Source organism: Marmota monax, unplaced genomic scaffold (assembly GCF_021218885.2).
Source record: "Marmota monax isolate L192 unplaced genomic scaffold, Marmota_monax_Labrador192_F-V1.1 WCK01_AAM20220418_F8-fsc00161, whole genome shotgun sequence".
Taxonomy (NCBI): domain Eukaryota; kingdom Metazoa; phylum Chordata; class Mammalia; order Rodentia; family Sciuridae; genus Marmota; species Marmota monax.
This window is the reverse complement of record NW_026693511.1, coordinates 1,965,349-1,986,885: the sequence shown is the minus strand read 5'-3', so window position 1 is coordinate 1,986,885 and position 21,537 is coordinate 1,965,349. Positions and strand designations below refer to the sequence as shown.

General features: G+C 36.1%; 1 long non-coding RNA gene across 4 annotated transcripts in view; it reads left to right on the top strand.

The window, feature by feature from the left end:
• Positions 1 to 21,537, top strand: part of LOC131424687 (uncharacterized) — a 98,984-nt gene that overhangs the window by 43,998 nt on the left and 33,449 nt on the right. Inside the window, exons 2-5 of one of the 4 annotated variants that reach the window (XR_009228099.1) lie at positions 1,992 to 2,063; positions 2,280 to 2,324; positions 9,059 to 9,152; positions 12,758 to 16,545. This is a non-coding gene — a long non-coding RNA (uncharacterized LOC131424687). Of the gene's footprint in view, positions 1 to 1,991; positions 2,064 to 2,279; positions 4,647 to 9,058; positions 9,153 to 12,757; positions 16,546 to 21,537 lie in introns of those variants that run through there. The other 3 variants (XR_009228101.1, XR_009228100.1, XR_009228098.1) reach the window with 3 other exon arrangements.

Here is a 21,537-nt window from a genome sequence, read left to right as displayed (position 1 = left end):
GCTTAAGTGATCCTCCTATGTTAGGCTCTCAAGTATCTGGGACAAGTGCATCTCTCATTCTTTTATATATTGTTAGATTTGTATTTACTTAGATTAAGATTTGTTTGACTTACAAATATTTACATCTGTGTTTATTAGGCTTAGTTCATAGTTTTCTTGTGATATGTTTTGCTATAAAAATAATGCTGGCTTCATAGAATGTGTTGGGAAGTATCCCCTCCACTGAAGTGTTTTGAAAAAATTTGTGTTGAATTGCTGTTATATTTTTAATTAATTGGTACCCGGAATTGAACTTAACCTCCAAGCTATCTATATCCCCAGCCCTTTTTTATTTTTATTTTGAGACAGCATCTCACCAAGTTGCTGAGGCTAGTCTCCAAGTTATGATCCACCTCGCAAGTTGCTGGGATTATAGGCATATACCACCACACTTGTCTGTTGTTGCATATTAAATGTTTGATAGAATTCACCAGTGAATTCATCTAGTTCAGGAATTATCTTTGTGGGAAGATTTTTTGGCTTTCTAATATTGATTTCTTTTATTGTGTTCTGTCTGTATGTAGTACTTGAATCTTTTTATACTGATTGAGACTTGTTTTTTTTTAATTTTGTTTTTTAGTTGTAGTTGGACACAATACCTTTATTCTATGTTATGTGGTGCTGAGGCTCGAACCCAGCGCCTTGGGCATGCTAGGCGAGCGCTCTACTGCTGAGCCACAACCTCAACCTCTGAAACTTTTTTTTTTATGAACCAGAAATATGAAAAGATGTGTATTCTGTTGTAGGGTCTCAGGTAAAGTTAGTTGAGTTTATAGTTTTGGTTAGATTTTTAAGATATCCATATAGTGTTTTTTTTTTTGTCTACTTGTTCTATCAGTTATTACAAAAAAAGAGTTTGAAATTTGACTATAAATATTCAATTATCTATTTCTTCTTGTAATTCTGTAAGTTTTTGTTTCATGTATTTTTGAAGCTTTTTGAGGTATATAAATATTTAGGATTTTTATGTCTAGATGAATTAACTCCTTTATCATCATAAAAATTTTTTTTTAATCCTTAGTAATATTCTGCTTGGAAAGCTGCTTCATCTAATTGTTAGTAACTGTTAGGCTGTATCTTTTTCATTTGATTAGTGTTAGCATGATATATTGCTATGGTTTGAAGGACCTTTAAGAGGTGATTGATTCATTAGGACTGTGAGTTCGTGAATGGATTAATGTTATTATCATGGGGGAGTAAGTTCTGGATAAAAGGATGAGTTCCACCCTCTTCCTTCTCTCAAGTGCACACCTTTTCTTGTTCTTCTGCCTTCCACCATGGCATTATGCAGCACAAAAGTCAGATAAGGGCTCCTTGAACTTGGACTTTCCAGCTTCTTTCTTGTAAGAAAGAATCTCTATTCTTTATAAATTAACCAGCCTCAAGTATTCTGTTATAGCAGCATAAAATGGATGATGATGCATCTTTTTTCAATCCTTTTAACTTGTTTCTATTTTTATATTAATGTGAGTTTGTTGTAGGTAGTATATAAAAAGGCCTTGCTTTTTTTTTTTTTTAAATCCACTGTGAGAATCCCTGCCTTTGGATGTTTGGGCCAAACATTCTTTTTTTTTTTTTTTTAAGTTGTAGATGGACACAATACTTTTATTTTGTTTATTTAGTTTTATATGGCCCTAGGGATCAAACCTTGGGCCTCATATATGCTAGGCAAGTGCTCTACCACTGAGCTACAATCATAGCCCCAAAGCATTCTTTTTTTTTTAATTTATTTTTTTAGTTGATGATGGACCTTTATTTTTTATTTATTTATATGTGGTGCTAAGAATCAAACCCAGGTGCTCTACTACTGAGCTACAACCCCAGTCCCCAAAACATTCTTATATATAATATGAATATTGATATGATTATCTTTAGGTCTGTCATCTAATTGTCTTAACTATTCTTTTTCTGCTTTCTATTGGATTAATTCAATATGTTTTATGATTCTCCAGGACTTTGCTCAAATGTCATTTTCTTTTTTTCGGTGGTGCTGAGAATTGAACTCAGGGCCTTGTGCATGCAAGGTAAGCACTCTACCAACTGAGCTATCCCCAGCCCTAATGTCATTTTCTCAATGAAGCTAATTTTATTCCTAACTAATTTATTGATTTTTATATTACTCCCTTTTTTCTTTCATTACCATTTCTAACTTGTTGGTTAACATGCTTAAAATTTGTGTCTATTCATTTAGCTTGTGACTTCCATAATTTATCTTGTACCCTTATGGTTTATGGTTTTAGAGATCTCAGTCCACAGACTGCTGGCTCCATACCTCAGGGACTGAGGTAAGGCAGAACATCATGGCAGAAGAGTGTTGGATGAAAGAGGCTCAGGACATGGAACGAGGAAGCAGAGAGAGAGAGAGAGAGAGAGAGAGAGAGAGAGAGAGAGAATGAGAGACTGAATCTCCCCTTACCACAGACAAAATATAAACTCCAAAGGCACATCTTCAATGACCTACCTCCTCCCACCTGCCTAAAGTTACAAACCAGTTAACCTCAATCAGAGGATTAATGCACTGATTATGTTAATGTTCTCATAACCCAATCATTTTATTTCTAAGCTTTCTTGCATTGTCTCACACATGAGCAAAACCATAACAATATAGTGCAGCTGTTATTTTATTTGTAACATTTAAATAAAAATTTAAAATGTTTTTTATTAAAAATATTATAATTATAGAGAATAGTGGAATTCATTGTTACCTATTCATATATGCACATGATACAACAATATAATTTGGTCAGAATCATTCCCTAGTTAAATAAAATATTTAAGTGATTATTTTTCCCTGCGATTTCCTTTTTCCTGTGGTTTCTTTTTGTGTAAATACTTATTTCATAGGATATGTTAAGTGTACTTTCTCAAAGCTATATTTATGTTTTTGCCTTATTACCCTGTTTTAAAGTTTCTAACATCAACTTTAGTTTTGTTTTTTTTTTTTCAGTTCTAGTTCTAGAGATTGAACTCAGGCATGCTCTACCACTGAGCCACATCCCTATCCCTTTTTATTTTGAGACTGGATCATGCTAAATTGTTGAGGCCTACAACTTGTGATCCACCTGCCTCAGCCTTCTGAGTAGCTGGAAGTACAGGCTTGGGCCACTGGTCCGGCTTTCAGTTTTAGATTTAATCTCTTTCTTAGGCTAGTTCTGACAAACCGCTTTTAGTTTTATATTTAGCCTCATCCTTATTTCCTTTTGTTTATTTTAATTATAATCATTTATGATTTTATCCTTAACTTATCCTGTTTTTTTCCTAATTTCTCTTATAGAAGTATATAATTCATAATCTATTTTTAGTCTTTTAGTTTTAAAAATAAGTTAAAGGCAAGTATTTTGTAATACCTTTAGTTGTGCCCTAAAATTGTCATGTAAAGTATCTTCATTACATTTAATGCCAGATAATTAGTAATTTAGATTTTGGTATTTATCTTTGGTCCAAAGTTTTTCTTATAGAACTATTTCTTTTTTTTTTAATGAGTTCATGTCCTAGGTAAAATAATCTATTTTTTTTTCAATTTTAAAGCTCAAAATTGAGAATGTAGTATCTCAAAATGCTACTTTTAATACATTTCTGCTTTCTATAATTTTTTTTTTAAAGATGTTAGGCCCAGCAGCACTGGGATTATATCCCAGTGACTTGGGAGGCCAAGGCATAAGGATTGCAAGTTTTTAAAAAAATATTTATTTATTTTTTTAGTTGTAGTTGGACACAATACCTCTATTTTGGTTATTTATTTTTACGTGGTGCTGAGGATCGAACCCAGGGCCCTGCACATGCAAGGCAAGCACTCTACTGCTGAGCCACATCCCCAGCCCCATGCTTTCTAGAATTTATTAAAAATTTTCTTAATGGCCAGATGTGGTGGTGCATGCCCATGATCCCAGCTACTTGAGAAGCTGAAATAGGAGGCTGGCAAGTTTGAGACTAGCCTCAGCAAATTAGTGAGGCCCTTAGCAACTTAGTGAGACCCTGTCTTAAATAAAAAATGAAAAAGCCTGAGGATGTAGTTCAGTGGTAAAAATTTTTTTCTTTCTTAGTGACCAACACATGATCTAATGATTATAAATGAATGCTTTTGTTGTCATATGACTTCCTTCCCATCCTGGACATGTTAATTATCCTTCTTTTACTCCAGTTTTCTTATATTTTATGTTGCAGATAATAATACCTATATTACATGTTTGTTGAGAATTATTAGATTATACAAATTTACAGTATTAAATTTTATATTTGAATTTTAAGTGTCATTATTTCATCAAGTTTTGTTAATTTTCCTAGAATAAAAGGGTGAAATATTCTGTTTATAATACCATGTGATGGCTCTATTTGCTAATTTTTATCTCCTTGTAAGTTGAAAGAAGTATCTTGCCTCAAGAGTTTGTTTTCTATAACCAAGGTTGCAATTGACTTTGTCTTTGGATATACAAAGACTTGACTTTTATCCTTGACTACTTTTTCTATTTATCACTGGGTGATAATTGTTTTCATACCATTAAGTTAAAGGCAAGACTAAGACTGCAATTTTCACTTTAATATAAGTAAGGCCACTATTGCTTTCCTTTTAATTGCTTTTACCTGAAGTATTTTGCCCATTTCTTTGCTTTCTTTCATCTCTTTGTTTTGAATTTATTTCTTAAACATTATATAACTGAATTTTTTAAAAAAATATTATGATAATATATCTCAGAGAAGAAATTTAGCCATTCATATTTTCTGTTTCTATTTTGGTTTTGCTCTGCAACTTGGTTTTTCAATCCTTATATCTGAGTATAATTATAACATGCATTGTAATGTATACAATTAACATACTTAGTTTCTTTTTTCTGTTTTGTTCAGATTTCTTGCTCATTATTCTTTCTGCTAGTTTAGTAGTTTTCTGGTATTCAGTTCTCTTTGTTACTAACCCATAACCTCTTATTATAACCCAGCTTATATTAGGATAAATTAATTGCTCTTCTCCTGATCCGTGGTGTACTGATTGCCATTTCTCTAGCCTGTCCTAGATGACTTTAGAAAGCTTTAATTTACCCACCCTATCCCAGACTCCAGCCCAACCCACATCCAACCTCCTTTATTTTGCTAATTTATCAGGATATTACTGGCTCTTTCCTTTCTGGTGGTCTCTTTTATTTCAAAAGCTGTTGACATTTCATGTTACATTGTGGATCATGTGGGCACTCTGCATGTTGTTGTAACTATATTATTAATAGCAAGACCTTGTTTCCATTTCTCCCCTCATCACATTGCCCCCGCTGGAGACTTGTTTGGCAGTTTGTTAACACCGCCTCAGCATTTTCCTTGCAGAAATTTATGGGTATTTTATTCCCCGAGGCCCTGCCCATTTGAACATGTCTGGTTTTGGACCTATCAAATGAAAGACAATTTGTGTGTGTGTCTCTGTGTGTGTGTGTGTATGTATAGGAAGGATTCCTGAAATTCTTCTCTCATAATCTCACTGTATTTTTGCTTCCTCCACAATAGAGGAGAAATCTGAAGCAAGAATCTTTCTTTCCTTTGTATGTCAGCTGTTCTTTCATTTGGAAGCTTCTAAGATTTTATCCTTGTCATTCACAATTATATTAATGTAGGCCATTTTTTGGGGGAACATGTCTTTGGGTTTATATTTTGTCTCTGGTGGGCAGACCTCTGTCTCTGCTTCCTGGATGTCATGAACTCATCAGCTTTCCACCACCACACTTTCTCCATGATGTTTTTCCTCACCTCAGGCTTAGATCCGTGAAGTTGGCTGACCATGGCCTGAAACCTCTGAAACCATGAGCCAAAATAAACTTTTCCTCCTCTAAGTTGTTGTCATGTCTTTTGGTCACAGTGATGAAAAGCTGACTAAAATACCATACCAAATTAGTCATAGTTATTTTAAATTGTCTATATATAATTCCAACATCTGGGTCCTATCTGAGTCTGGTTCTGATTGCTTGTTCTTCGGAGTTTGTTTTATTTTTTAGCCTGTTGGCATGCTTTGTAGTTTTTTGTTCAAAGTGTGGCCTTAAACTTGTTAAAGAATCTCTTGAGCTGGTGTGACTTTGTAGACAGTAGAGGGCAAATAAGTTTTTTCTTCTAATAAGCTAGAAAATGTTGTTATTTTAGATACTCAGGAAAGAAGGTTTGAATCTCTTATTTATCCATTCTCTTTCCCTCCTTCAGTTGGGTGTTTTGATTTTGGTTTTCAAATTCAGTAGTCAAGGATTTTTTTTTGTACTGGGGATTGAACTCCGGAGGACTTGACCACTGAGCCATATCCCCAGCCCTATTTTGTATTTTATTGAGAGACAGGGTCTCCCTGAGTAGTATAGTGTCTAGCCATTGTTGAGGCTGGCTTTGAATTTGCCATCCTCCTGCCTCAGCCTCCTGAGCTGCTGGGATTACAGGCATGTGCCACTGCCCTGGCAAGGTTTTTAATATTTGAGAATTCTTTCCTATTTTTGCAGGCTCCTTGTAATTGAAGTCCATTCTCATTTTAAGCAAATTTCCACTCAAATATGTAAGTACAATTTTGAATTAAAAGCAAAAAAAAAAAAAAAAAGGAAAGAGGATGTGGCTCAGGAGAGGGAGAGAAATTAGCCAAACATTAAACCTTTTCCAAGAACAATAGGCCTTGAAGGAAAGAGGTGATACTGAAGCCTGGACCCTAAACTTTGAACTTCCGAAATTACCAATTAGTCCTGAACAGAGCACAGTAGATAGTGAGAAACTCTGGGAAACAATGAATCCCACTGGAAGAAGAAATGCAATGAGTAGGATTTGAGTTTTCATCTCTCAGGATCTGAGTTCCTATCTCCTCATTGTTAGAGTTTCAAACATTTTACAACTGCCTTCCTTAGTTAAAATTTCAGCCTGGACTACTGTTGTAGGGACAGACTAAGTAAGGCACCGAAGATAGCAGGAAACAGTTTTATTTGGCTGAAGCAAGATTAAGAGAGCACAGCTTCTGCTGTAATCAATCAATCTCCTGAACCCCGAGTTCAGGTAGTTTCAGAGTTTTATATCCAGCATGTAAGGGGAGGGGATCAGAAGTTCACAGTCTGCAGAAGTTTACATAAAAGCAGCTTTTTCCTTTTACTGTTTTGGGCAAGTTAACACTTCAAGGACAACATCTGAGAAGGGGAGAGCTTCTTCTCCCCTCCCCTCTCTTTCCTCCCCCTGCCAGCTGTTACCATGGAGCCCAATTGGTATCTTCTCTTATCTTAAAAATGTAGACATCTCTGTGAAGCCCAGCTCAAGGCTATCAGCCTTGTTTGCACATTTCTACAAACTACTATACTGGATACATTTGTGAAAAACTAGTAAGGGGGTGTCCAGCACCTGGAGTGCTGGCATCTTCCTGGCCAGTGGCCAAGTAAAACAGGGCAAAATGGAAAATAGGAAGTTTATCTACACTGAACTCTTTTGCAGAGACGTTTTTGCTGACAGTCCCCAAATCAGCCATGGTGAAGATTTCTGGAGAAGCCCAGTTAAGACTTTTCTGTGGAGAAAGGGGATTCCACTACACTACTAGTTCCTTAACTGTTCGATCAGCATGTCTGCAGTTTCCAATGATTAAGCCCACCCTCATTGTAAACTTTAAAACTCATACCCCTTTTGTAACTGAAGGCCATTTTTCTACCCAGAAAAGGAGCCCTTACAATGCCTGATTGATAGACTCCACTGTGGAATAAAGGAAAGCTTACTGTTCCATTTGAGGTCTGCTTCCATCCTAGTTATTTGTGTTTTTATAATGGTGTTGAAACCATGTTGGTTATTTTTGCTTACAGTCTCTCCTGATGAATAATACACTGAATAGCCAAAAATTCATTTTTTACATTCCCAGAAAGTGAGACAATTGAGGAGCCTCAGATTTTTTTTTTTTTTTTTGGTACCGGTGATTGAACCCAGGGGCACTTAACTACTGGTCACATCTCTAGTCCTTTTTTTATATATTTTATTTGGAGACAGGGTCTTACTGAATTGTTTTGGACCTTGCTAAATAGCTGAGGCTGGCTTTGATTCTGCAATCCTCCTACCTGAGCCTCCCAAACAGCTGGGATTAAAGTACCCATTAGTATATGGATAGGTACTTCTGAGGGTACTTCTATTATTTGTTCTCCCACAACATTAAAATGCCAAAATATTTCCAGATTAGGTGTGTTATGTGTGACATTTTCTCTTCAGGTATCAATAGTGAACACAACAAGGTTTTGTGCTTCAAACATTGCATGTTGTCCATTTCAGCTCATCATAGAAATTAAAAATAATTTTTTTGTAGTTGTAGATGGACAGAAAGCTTTTATTTTATTTGTTTATTTTTGTGTGGTGCTAAGGATCAAACCCAGTGCTTCACACGTGCTAGGCAAGCACTCTGTCACTGAGCTACAGCCCCAGCCCCACAAATATACTTTTAAAGGGACCAGGGTCATTCATGGTTGTAGCTGTAGGCTTCTTCCAAGAGGAGTGGCAGCACCTGGACCCTGCTCAAAGGACCTTTTATAGGGCTGTGATTCTGGAGAACTACAACCACTTCATCTCAGTGGGTAAGGATTGTGTTTTATATAATTCCAAATAAAATTTCTTTTTAAAGTTGCTGGTACACATCATCCTTTATAGAGATTATTGATTTGGGGGAGTGGGTTACCAGGGATTTAAACCCAAGGGGTGTTTTACCACTGAGTTACATCCAAAGTCCTTTATATTTTTGAGTCAGGGTCTTGCTTAGTTGCTGGGGTTAGATTTGAACTTGGAATCCTCCTGCCTCAGCCTCCTGAGCCACTGGGATTACAGGCATGTGCCACTATGCCTAGCTAGATTAATGATTTTTAGATTGAAACATAGGATCCAAAGCTAACCAGTGGGCCAAAGGTCTTTTCCCTTTTGATCTAGAAATAACATTTCCCCCCACTTCCAGTGAAAAGTTTAAATGGTCCTATTGTTATATAGATCCTGGAGCTGTACTTTTCTCCTTCAAGAACCTGGAAATCCACAAACCTGGCCCAAGTCTTGTGTTTTTTCTTATTTGTAGGGTATTGTGTCACCAAGACAGAGGCAATCTGCATGTTGGAGCAAGGAAAGGAGCCGAGGACATTAGAAGAATTTCTCAAGCCAGAGCCATCCAGGTATTCTGGTCCCTTCAAGTGTTGACTCTTGAGTTTTTAGAAATTTGGAGATCTTCCTTCCTTCCTTCTTTCCTTTCTTCTTTTGTGGTACTGGGACTTGAACCCTCAGCCTAGAACATGTTAGGCAAACACTACATATTTCCAACCCTTTATTTATTTATTCATTTATTTTTATTATTTTGAGATAAGATCTTCCTAAATTGCTTGGGCTGGCCTCCAACGTGCAATCCTGCTGTTTATCCTAAGTAGTAAGGATTACAGTTTTGCCACCATACCTGGCAGGATTTTGGTTTTTAGAGCACCACTTTCAAAGTGGCTGAGAATAACTGGCCTGTATTCTTTAGATACACATTGCATACAGATAATGTTCTCAGACTTTGGGTTTTCCTTTACAGATACCAGTTCTTTTCTTTTTTTTTTTGTACTGAGAGTTGAACTCAAGGGCGCTTGGCCACTGCCACATCCCCGGCCCTATTTTGTATTTTATGTAGAGACAGGGTTTCACTGAGTTGCTTAGTGCCTAGCTTTTGCTGAGGCTGGCTTTGAACTCACAACTCCTGCCTCACCTCCCAAGCCGCTGGGATTACAGGCATGCTCCACTGCACCTGGCTCCAATTATTTTTATATATATACATTTTTTTAGTTGTAGATGGACACAATACCTTTATTAATATTTGTTTATTTTTGGTGTGTGGTGAGGATCAAACCCAGTGCCTCACACATATCACTGTGCCACAACCCCAGCCCCCAAATCCAATTCTTACCTGTCTCATTTTAGATCATTTTCTTATTCATTACCTCCCTATTAGTCATCTTTTAATTATATATCATTTTAGTTGTGTATCATTTATTCATTCAACAAGTTTTAAAATTATTTATTAATTTATGTGCCAGTTATGTCTGTGAACTGAGGCTAGACATGACAGTATAAAGAGCTGTTGTGAAATATATGTTTTTGTTTTGGAGAAGAGTGATATTTTATTTGTTTATTTAGTTTTTTAAATATTTATTTTCTAGTTAAAGGTAGACACAATATCTTTATTGTATTTTATGTGGTGCTGAGGATCGAACCCAGTGCCTCACGCATGCTAGGCAAGCTCTCTACCTCTGAGCCACAACCCCAGCTGTTTGTTTTTTTTAATGTAGTGTTGGGGATCGAACCCAGTGTCTCACGCATGCTAGGCAAGTGCTCTACCACTGAACCACAACTCCAGCCTTGAGGGTAATATTTTAACAATTTTTTTTTTAGAAAAACCCTTTGAGGTGAAAATCAAAGCACATGTTTTTTTTGTTTTGTTTTTTCCCCCTGTGCTGGGGCTTTGACTGCTGAGCTACATCTGCAGCCCCGAAAATACATTTTTTTAAAAAATATTTTTTAGTTGTTGATAGATCTTTCTTATTTATTTATTTATACATGGTGCTGAGAATCAAACCCAGTGCCTCACACATGCCAGGCAAGTGCACTACTGCTGAGCCCCAGCCCCATCCCCCAGAGAATTCATTTCTTTTTTAATGATGTGAAGACATATTTATTACTACAATTCATTACATACTATGTGACAACAGGTATAGTCCTGGTGGTCTTTGTTAAGAGGAGACTCACACCTGCGTGATGTACATTTTGGTACCAGTGAAGGACAAATGATGATCAAATAATAGCTGTAACAATAGAAGCATGTAAAGTAAAATCTATGTAATGAAAAAATACCTTACGTTGAAAGCATAATATGATAATAATTATTTTTGAGATGAAATAACTTGGCAAACTTGTAAACCTGGTTACTTGTGAAAACAATGGGATATTTGCACGTATCTTCTGAGTAAATGAAAAAAAGTGAACATTTGTTAGTCTACAAGTTGTTTGAAAAGATCATGGACAAAAATCTTGTTTGAAGAAAATAAACATTGAAGAGTAAAACTTTAAAATCCACATTTAAAAATGATATTTGTTCCATAAAAAAAAAGAAAACCAGGTTACACATAAATGTTAAGAATCTGCCACATGCCCCAATAGGAAAATAACACTTAATAAAAATTAATTTTCAACGACACAGTGACCATAATTATTTAAAAATTACAGTAAAAATTAAGTCTACTGCAGGCTGGGGATATGGCTTAGTGGGTTATTTGCCTAGCATATGTGAGGCCCTGGGTTCAATACCTAGCACTGCCCGCCACCCTCCCCCCGCCAAAAAAAAAAGCCTACTGGGATACTGGGAAGGCATTCAGTTCACCTTTGAAACCAACACAGTTCACAATGGAAGGAGAAAAAACATTACCTGATTTTATTTCAAATTATAGCAACCACTAAACTCAAATGCTATTACATTAACAAGTTATAAAATTATATCATTTTAATACATTTCTTTTTTTGTTGTTGTTGTTGTTATTTATTTATTGGTACTGAGAATTGAACCCAGAGGGGTTTAATCACTGAACCACATCCCCAACTCCCTCTTTTTTCTTTTTTGGTACTGGGGGATTGAACCCATGGGTGCTTTACTACTGAGCCACATTCCCAGCCATTTTTTATTTATTTTTTATTTTGAGGCAGGCACCACGCTAAGTTGCTGAGGGACAAGCTTTGAACTTGCAATCCTAACTGCCTCAGCCTTCTCAGACGCTGAGATTACAGGCATGTGCCACTGTGCCCAACTCATATTCTGAAAGTTTTGACAGAAATACCTACTGAATACCATACTTGACCTCATTTGTTATGAAAATAATTATTTTAAAATATTGTATAAAATTACCATTAAGAGCTGGGCACAGTGGTGCATGCCTATAATCCCAGCTACTCGGGAGGCTGAGGTTAGGTAGGAAGTTTGCAAGTTCAAGGCCAACCTGGGCAACTTTAGAAAGACTGTCTCAGAATAAAATTTCAAAAAAAGGCTGGAGATGTAACTGACTGATAGAATGTCTTCTTAGAATGCAAAAGACCCTGGGTTCAATCCTCAATACTGAAAAAAAAATTAAGGCTATGTATAAGGTATATATGAAGAATAAATTAATTTTGTGTTTAGATTTAGATCCATCCTCAAGATATCTAAATATGTATATATAAATATTCCCAAATCAGAAACACTTTTGGTCCCATTCATTTTGGATAAGAGACACTCAACTTATATACAATTCAGCGGTTTCTGGTCTATTCACAGTGTTCTTCCAACTATCACCACTATCTAACTGCAGAATATTTTTACCATCCCCAAAAGAAGACCTGTACCCATTAAGCAGACTCCTTATTTTCCTCTCTTCCAGGCTTCTTGCCACCCCTGATATACTTTCTTTTCCTGTGAACTTACCTATTTTGAACATTTCATATAAATGGATCATATAATATGTGGCTTTGTATCTGCCTTTTTTTCACTTAGCATAATGTTTACAAGGTTTGCCTGTGCTATAACATATATTAGTACTTTATTCCTTTTTATGACTGAATAACATTTTATCTGTGAGTATGTCACATTTTATGCATCCATTGATGGATATTTGGGTTGTTTCATTTTATTTATTTATTTATTGTTTGTATTTCTGCTGTCGATCTAAGAATCTGTTACAAATCCAAGGACTTGAAGATTTACACATATATTTTCTTTTAAAAGTTTTTTAATTTTAGGGGCTGGAGATGTGGCTCAAGCGGTAGTGTGCTCCCCTGGCATGCATGGGGCCAAGGTTCGATCCTCAGCACCACATACAAACAAAGATGTTATGTCCACTGAAAACTAAAGAATAAATTAAAAATTAAAAAAAAAAAGTTTTTTAATTTTATCTTTTTACTTGGGTCTTTGATAGAAAGGAAAATTTTATGGTTTGAGACTATTACAGGTTCTTTAGAGAACAACTCTAGAAGAAGAAAATGAAGATGCAGGGCAGAATAAACTGTGCACCTGATCTTATTTCCACAGCCTAAGTATATGCTTTCTTTGGATACTAGATTTCTATCCATAAGAACAAATATATATTTTAACTGAATTTTTTATGGAATATAAGTTGACATATCTTTCTTTCTACTCTTGCTGTATATGAATAGGTATGGCCATTATTCCTAAATTAACTCCCCAATAAAGAACTCAAACAATGTATTTGGGAGTGGATCCTAGAGATTGAACTCAAGGGCACTTATGCACTGAACCACATCCCTTTAAAATTTTTTTTGAGACAGGGTCTCACTAAATTGCTGAGGCTAGCCTTGAACTTGCAATTCTCATGCCTCAGCCAGGAAAGTCACTAGTATTACAGGCACATGTCACCACATACAGTTCAAACGATGTATTTTAAAACTCAGTCAGTTAAATGGAATAATAATCAGCACAATAGTTAAATACAAAATTATTTAAAGAATGTTTGCTTTCTCCTATAAACTTGAACTTGCTCCAGCTTCCTGTCAGGAGGAGATTCTAAAACTATGGCAAAAGTAGAGGTGACTGAAAACATACCCTTGCTCATAAAAAATAGATAATTCAGAGTTCAGGAAGCTCAAAGCAGCTGAATGTGTGGGGAAGCATTCTGAAAAGGGAGCTAGCAGAGAAAGAGCTTGAGAAATCTGAGTGCTACTCTGCCCAAAGATGAGCTTCTTTAAGGCTTTGCAAAAAAGAGTGGGCTGCTGAAAGTACTTTACTGAGGAACTCTAAGACAAACACTTCCCCGAGCTCATACAGAGTTGAGAATCATCCATGTTTCTACCAAACAAGACCCCTCCTCCTTCAGATCCTAAAATCACAGTCTTTTCCCCGTTAGCATTTTTTTTTTACATCCCCCCCATGAATATATTGGGAGTGGACAAGTTTTAGGGATGTTTTTAATGTTGTGTGAATCTGCTTGGGCTGCCTTAAAAAAACCACAGACTTCATGGCTTTAACAATAGACATTTATTTTCTCTCAGTTCTGAGAATAGAAGTTCATGACCAAGGTGCTGGCAAATTCTACTTCTGGTGAGGTCTTCTTGACTTGCAAACAGCTATCTTTCCTAGTATGTCATTGCATGGCCTTTCCTCAGGAAATGCATTCAGATAGGGAGCTGGCTGGTGTCTCTTCTTTTAAAGATATGAATCTCATCAGATCAGGGCCCCATCCTTATGGCCTAATTTTACCTTAATTCTTTCAGGGTTGCATCTCCAAATAAGCTTCAAAATAAGTATTTTGATGGTGATCAAGGGACACGAACATTCTGTCCTTATCAGATATTTGAAATGAAGCTTCTAGGTTCTGTATTACTTATCCTTTTCCCCTCCCATGAAGCTTCTATTTCTCCATCTCTATGTGGGAGAATTATCCCATTAAGCAAGAAGAGAAATGTCCCTTGAACAATACTCCGTTAATCCATTGTCTAAGAAGGTATTCTGTCTGCTACTCAGGGATTCTAGGAGAATGGGCTCAGATGTGATGGCTGTACAATTCCAACTCAGTGAATGAATGCAGTCATGTTCTACAGTTTCAGAGTAACATTCTATTGAAGAGAAAGGAAACTTGGAAAAGTGTAGGAACCATGCTCCATCTTCATAGGGTATTAGGACCCTCCCTCAGTATTGGTAGTTCCTAAGTTTATGGCTCAGAGTTCAGGATTACCAGCTCTGCTAGCACCATCTGATCATACTGGAAAGGAGAGATCAGGTTCCCCTGGAGTCACTGCTGTCTAGGCAACTCATTTTCCATCTTGATGGTTCAAACTCTGTGTATGGTGGTAGGTGCTTAAGAGCACCTTCTTCAGTACCTACTGTGGAATTGTGTTAGAAATGCTCAAATTCATATTTTTCTAAACTGGACATAATAGATAGTGGGTTCTCTGTGATAATGATGAAACAAATGAGGATTAGAGATTGGGCCTCACTGATATAGACAAGGAGAAAGATTGATTTTGCCTATCTATTTAAAATGGAAATATAAAAATGCATACCTAAACCTGAATATGATTATTTTGTTTTTCTAAAGTTAATTTTATTTCACAAGTACTATATAACATATATTCCTAAATGAATTAATAAGTAAAGTCTCCTTTAATACACTGATTCCAATATTAGGACTTGTTACCCAATAAACCAATATTATTAGATTAGTGCTCACTCTTCCTGGTCATTTCCTATGTAAGTACAAATATCCCAGTATTGACAGTTCATTGGAATTTGAGTCATGAAAATTTCAAATCTACCTTAAAAATGAATACTTTCACATTGTATGTGAATTTTAAGACAATTTCAAAATATTTTATAAATATCTGATATCACAAAGGTTAAAATTCACATGCTTGGTGAATTATAAATTGAGTTTATTTCTGCTTGGTGTGGTACTAAGGAGAAAAATTATCATGGCTGTATCCTAAAAATAAATTGTCCTGTTATTTACCTGCTTTTTAGATTTCTAAGATGATTTATTGACTTTGGTTTTTATTTAATATCCAGTGTTGTAATTTAAAATTACATAAGAATGTCACCCAGGTGTTCATAGGTTAGATAGGATACCCAGGGACTGAGAAGAAATGTACTCTGATACACTGTTTCATTGTTTTATTGAAATTAAATGCTTATAAAAATATAAAGCCACATTAAAAATATGTGGGAGTTGTCTGAATTTATGTTGTATAAGAATACATCCTCTGGGGGCTGGGACTGTGGTAGAATGCTTCACTGGGTTCGATTTTCAGCACTGCTTATAAAAAAATAAAAAATAAAGGTATTTTTTAAAAAAGAATGCATCCTCTTTCATTCAGTTTCTAAAGGAAAATTGTTGTGGAATTATTTCATTAAAATTTTTAGATAAAGACGCTGGACAGATACTTCTCAGAAGAAGATATACAATCGATCCAAAAATATATGAAAAAAATGTTCAACATCTCTAGCAATTAGAGAAATGCAAATCAAAACTACTCTAAGATTTTATTTCATTCCAGCCAGAATTGCAGTTATTAGGAATACAAGTAATAATAAGTGTTGGCGAGGATGTGGTTTTCCCTACTCTTACATTGCTGGTGGGATTGCTGGTGGTGCAACCAATCTGGAAAGCAGTATGGAGATTCCTTGGAAAACTTGGAATGGAACCACCATTTGACTCAGCTATCCCACTCCCCAGTTTATACCCAAAGGACTTAAAAACAGCATACTACAATGACCCAGACACATCAATGTTTATAGCAGCACAATTCACAATAGCTAAATTGTGGAAATCAACCTAGATGGCCTTCAGTAGATGAATGGATAAAGAAACTGTGGTGTATATATACACAATAGAATATTACTAAGCATTAAAAGAGAATAAAATCATGGAATTTACAGGTAAATAGATGGAGTTAGACTATCATGCTAAGTGAAGAAAGCCAGTCCCAAAAACCAAAGGCTGAATGTTTTTTCTGATAAGTGGATGCTGATCTATAATGGGGGTTGTGGGGAGCATGAGAGGAATGGAGAAATTTTGGTTAGAGCAAAGGGGAGGGAGGGGACATGGGGGTAGGAAAGATGGTGGAATGAGATGGATCATTACCCTAAGTACATGTATGAAGACACCAATGGTGTGACTCTACTTTGTATACAACCAGAAAAATGAAAAATTGTGCTCCATTTATGTACTATGGACTGAAATGCATTCTGCTGTCATGTATAACAAATTAGAATAAATAAATAAATAAATAATTTTAGCTAGGCATGGTGTTGCACATCTGTAATCCCAGCTACTTAGGGAGCTGAGGCAGGAAGATCATAAGTTAGAGGCCAGCCTTGGCAATTTAGTAAGTTCTTGTCTCAAAATAAAAATAATTGAAAGGGCTGGGAATGTATGAATATGTGTATAGTATTTAAAAAGAGATCATATCTTACATATTCTTATGTAATTACATTTTAAATATTATGATAGCAATGAATTCTTATTCCATGTCCCTATTTTATCTTAATGGTGTAAGGACACCATTAAATAATTTTCCACTTTTCAAAATTGCTTTTCAGTTTACCCATATCCTAGCTTTGGATATTTAGATAGCCTCTATTTTTTTCTCGTAAGTAGACTTATTCCATTGAGTAAACAAGATAATTTTGACCAATTTATGCACTGAAAGAAATTGCCAGATTTGAACAAATATTTCCCAAAATCTTCCTAACTGTATCAAATAACTAATAAGTCAGTGGTTGTTGGGATGTGACACAGAAAGAGCAGAAATTCCAGTTTGTCAACACATGTGAGGTTGCTTTTACTGTGATGGCAGAGACACCCAGTAGAGATCCTCTTCAGAGAAGCAATAGGTTGTGGTTTGCTTCTAAGAGTGTGTAGGGATGATGGGACAAAAAAGATGCATTTGTGGCCCATGGGTCAGATGGGCCACGATAAAACATCACTGTCTTGACTGGGCCTGAAGAGGACTTTCACACACGTAGGATGAACCTGAAGCAAATGGTTATTTTTATCTTAAGCAATTGATATTAGTTATCACAAGTTCTTTCTCTCTATCTGCTCTGTCCACAATACTGGCTATTTTCCCATGAGGTTATAAAAATAGGGTTACAGTTCTTTCTTACTCACATCCAGAGGTAGAGATGAACTTCCTTTGAATTTTCCAAGAGGAAGAAAGTACCTTCCTACCAGTCTCCAGCAAGTCTTTCCTGAAGAATCACTGGCTAAAACAGTGAATTGGAATAGATTAAACAACCCAATGAGAAGTACAGATTGTCCAACAGGAAAAAATAAATAAAAATGAACTCTATGCTATCTATAGGTGACACATTTTAGGTTCAAAGATACAAACAGAGTGAAAGTAAAAGTATGGAAAAGATATGCATATAGCCACCACATGCCTGTAATCCCACTAGTAGGGAGGCTGAGTCAGGAGGATTACAAGTTCAAGGCATACTATGCAGCAATTTAGAAAGCCTCTATTTTGAGACCCTGTCTCAAAATTAAAAATAAAAAGGGCTAGGAATATAGCTCAGTGGTAAATTTCCCCTGGGTATCAAAAAATAAAATTAAAAAGAAATTAAAAAGTCCTGGGGATGAATCTTAGTGGTAAAGCACAATCCCTAGTATTAAAAAAAAAAAAAAAGATATTCATACAGTAACCATAGAAAGCTGAATTGGCTATGTATTATTTGACAAAGTAGACTTTAAAACACACAAAAATGTTACTAGAAATAGGTAAACAGTGATGTTTTACAGTGATAAAAGGGGTACTTTCATCAGGATATAACAAGTGTGTATACTGTGTGTGTATATTGCAAAAATACATGAAGTGAAAACTGACAGAAATTGAAGGGAGAAAAAGAAAATTAATTATACTTGAAAATTTCAGTAATCCACTTTCAGTTGTGTATTGTTATGGATTGCATGTATGGGTTCCCCTAAAATTCATATGTTGAAACTCTAATCCCCAGAGGGATGTTTTCATTAGGAAATGAGGCCTTTGGAGGTAATGATTGTGAAACCATTTTGAGGTTTATTAGGAGAGACAAAAGAACTAATTTTTGTCTGCTTTCTGCCTTGTGAGGAAGACAGAGCAAGATGATTATCTGCAAGCGAAGAAGAATATCCTCACCATAATCTGACCATGCAGGCCTCCTGATCTCAAACTTTCTACAAATGTGAGAAATAAATTTCTGTTGTGTATACCATCCAGTCTACGGTAATCCGTTTTAATTACCCAAATTGACTAAGATATGTATAGAATAATTATGCAGAAGATTAACAAGGGAAGAGAAAAACCATGAACAATAATTAACCCACTAGACCTAACAGAGTCATTTGTAAAGAACACTCCACCTAATAAGGGCAGAATATCATTTTTTACAAATATAAATGAAACATTTTCCAGGGCAGACCATATACTAAACATAAAACAAACTTTGATCAGTATAAAATAATTGAAATATAAAGTTTCTTCTCCACCAGAGAAATAATTTAAAATCAGTACCAAATTTGAGGAACTCACAAAAATACAGAGATTAAATAACACTCTTTAATAACCAGTAAGTGACAGAAGAAATAAAAAATAACTCTAGAACATACTTTGAGATGAATGAAATAACATAATATATTAAAATTCATATGATAAAGCTAAGGCAGTTCTTAAAGGGAATTTATAGGTATAATGTTTATATTTTAAAAATTCTCAAATTAGTCATCTAACATTCCACCTTAAGAAACCATGAAAAGACAGGGGTTGGAGGAAGATGGAAAGGTTGAGGAGGTTGTTTTCCAAGCTGCTCCATGGCATGAGACCAGGAAAGTAGATAAACAGCTTCTCAGTGAGGTGGTTCGTGAAAAGAGAGATTGAACTGGGATTTAATACTAGACTCTCAGAACAGTTTAAGGAATCAGAAAGTTGGATATGGTAAAATAAAAGAAGAAAACCCATTACTGGTGGGGAGCTGATCCACTGCAGGTAAATCAGGAAGGGGGACTAAGAAAACCTGCATTTCAGGTGGCACCACGGCATGTCTTGGTACAGAGAAGTTAGAGATCAAGAACATTGCCAGACTGATCTAGAGGGTAAGCTACACTATATCTTCCTGTGGGAAAGATGCCACACATCACCTGATTGTCTGTGGAGAGCTGTTCGTAACAGTGACTATGGAACAGTCAGGGAGCTGCTGGAAATCAGTGACAGACTAGGATGTGTTCCTGAAGTGTCTTACACCTCACAGTGTAGGATCTTGGGCATTACAAAGTTGTTTTTTCATGTTTATTATTTTAGTTAGTTCTCATGAATTTTTGACATAGATAAGGAAAATGAACTTTAGAAAAAAATGAGTGATAAGTCCAGCTAAATAACACTAGTAATATACTAATATGAGATTAGAAAATAAAGTTTTCTCCTTCTACTGAAGTACCACATTTCCCCCAGGGTTGAGCACTGCCGCAGTCTGGCTGGGCACAATCAGGAGCCACTTGTCAAAAGAAACTAACTTTATTTTTAGAACCACACACGCCAAACAAAACAGCCTCTCAGGAAAAATCCTCAGAGCCTCAACTGCCACCACCGGCTTTCCACAAGACTGACTCTCCCACACAAGCTTCTCCCCACCTCCCACAATCCTCCTGCTCTTGAGGCCGATTGGCAGGGTCATGTGGGCGGAGCCAAAAAGTCCCCCAATGAGCAGCTCCATGGTCTGAAAGGGCAGGGAAACAGCCCAATGAGCATCACCGCAGAGGAGCCAATCAGCTAGATGTTGCTGGGCGGAGGAGCCAATCAGCTAGATGTTGCTGGGGCCGCTGTGAGCCAATCATCAGCCGGCAGCTGGAAGTTTGCTGGCAGCTGGAAGTTTGCTGGGGCCCCTTCGGCTGTGGCTCTCAACAGAGCACATGCTAAAATTGCTTATTGAATGGAAGGACAGCAGAATAAAAATAGACATTATTATTGCTGTGAGTATATACGTGACTGCATGACCAATGTGATTCTGCAACCTGTACACTCAGAAAAATGAGAAATTGTATCCCATCTGATTAAAATGTATGATATATCAAGATCATTGTACTGTCATGTGTAACTAAATAAAACAAATAATAAATAAATAAAATTGCTTATTGGGAGGGTTTTTTTTTTTTTTTGTCTTAGAGGATTGCCTCCTTCACTTTTACCTTCCTCCAAGATAGGCTCACCATTAACTCAAAGCAGATCTCAGGGTTGATAGGTGAATTCACTACTCCCCCATCTCAACCCATGTGCTTTACACACTTTCCTTCTCTTACCAAGATCCTGGAAAGGACAATTTCCCTAAAAAGTCAGAAGAAAAGTATTGGACCAAAGTTACTATATCTTGTTATATCTTCCCTGTAAGTAATACATTAATCCACCCTTATGGGTGGCTTTCTATACTTTCAATTACCTGTGGTCTGAAAATTTTTAATGAAAAATTCCAGGAATAAACAATTCAGAACTTTTAAGTTGCATCCCATTCTGAGGAGGGTGATGAAATTCCATGCTGTCCTGTTCCATCTAGCCCAGAACATGATTCTATCCCTTTGTTCAGTGTAGCTTGCTGTTAGTCACTTGGTAGCCATCTTGGCTATCAGATTGACTGTGGTATTGCAGTGCTTCTGTTCTGGTAAGAAGGCCAGTGGTAGCCTTACTTCTTCATAATGCCTATGTCAGTCACCTCACTTCATCTCATCACATAGACATTGTGTCTCATGTCCTCATCACAAGAAGTTTGAACACAGTATAAGAAAATATTTTGAAACCACATTTTCATAAATTTTGTTATAGAACAGTGTTATACTTGTTGTTATATTGTTGTTGTTATCCTCTTTCTGTGCCTAATTTATAAATTAATCTTTATCATAGTATGTATAGGAAAGAACAGTATATATAGGGTTTGGTCCTATCTGTTCTTTCAGGCATCCACTGGAGTCTGTGGATAAAGGTATGTGTGTGTCAGGGGTGACTACAATATCTTATTCATGTAGATAGTGA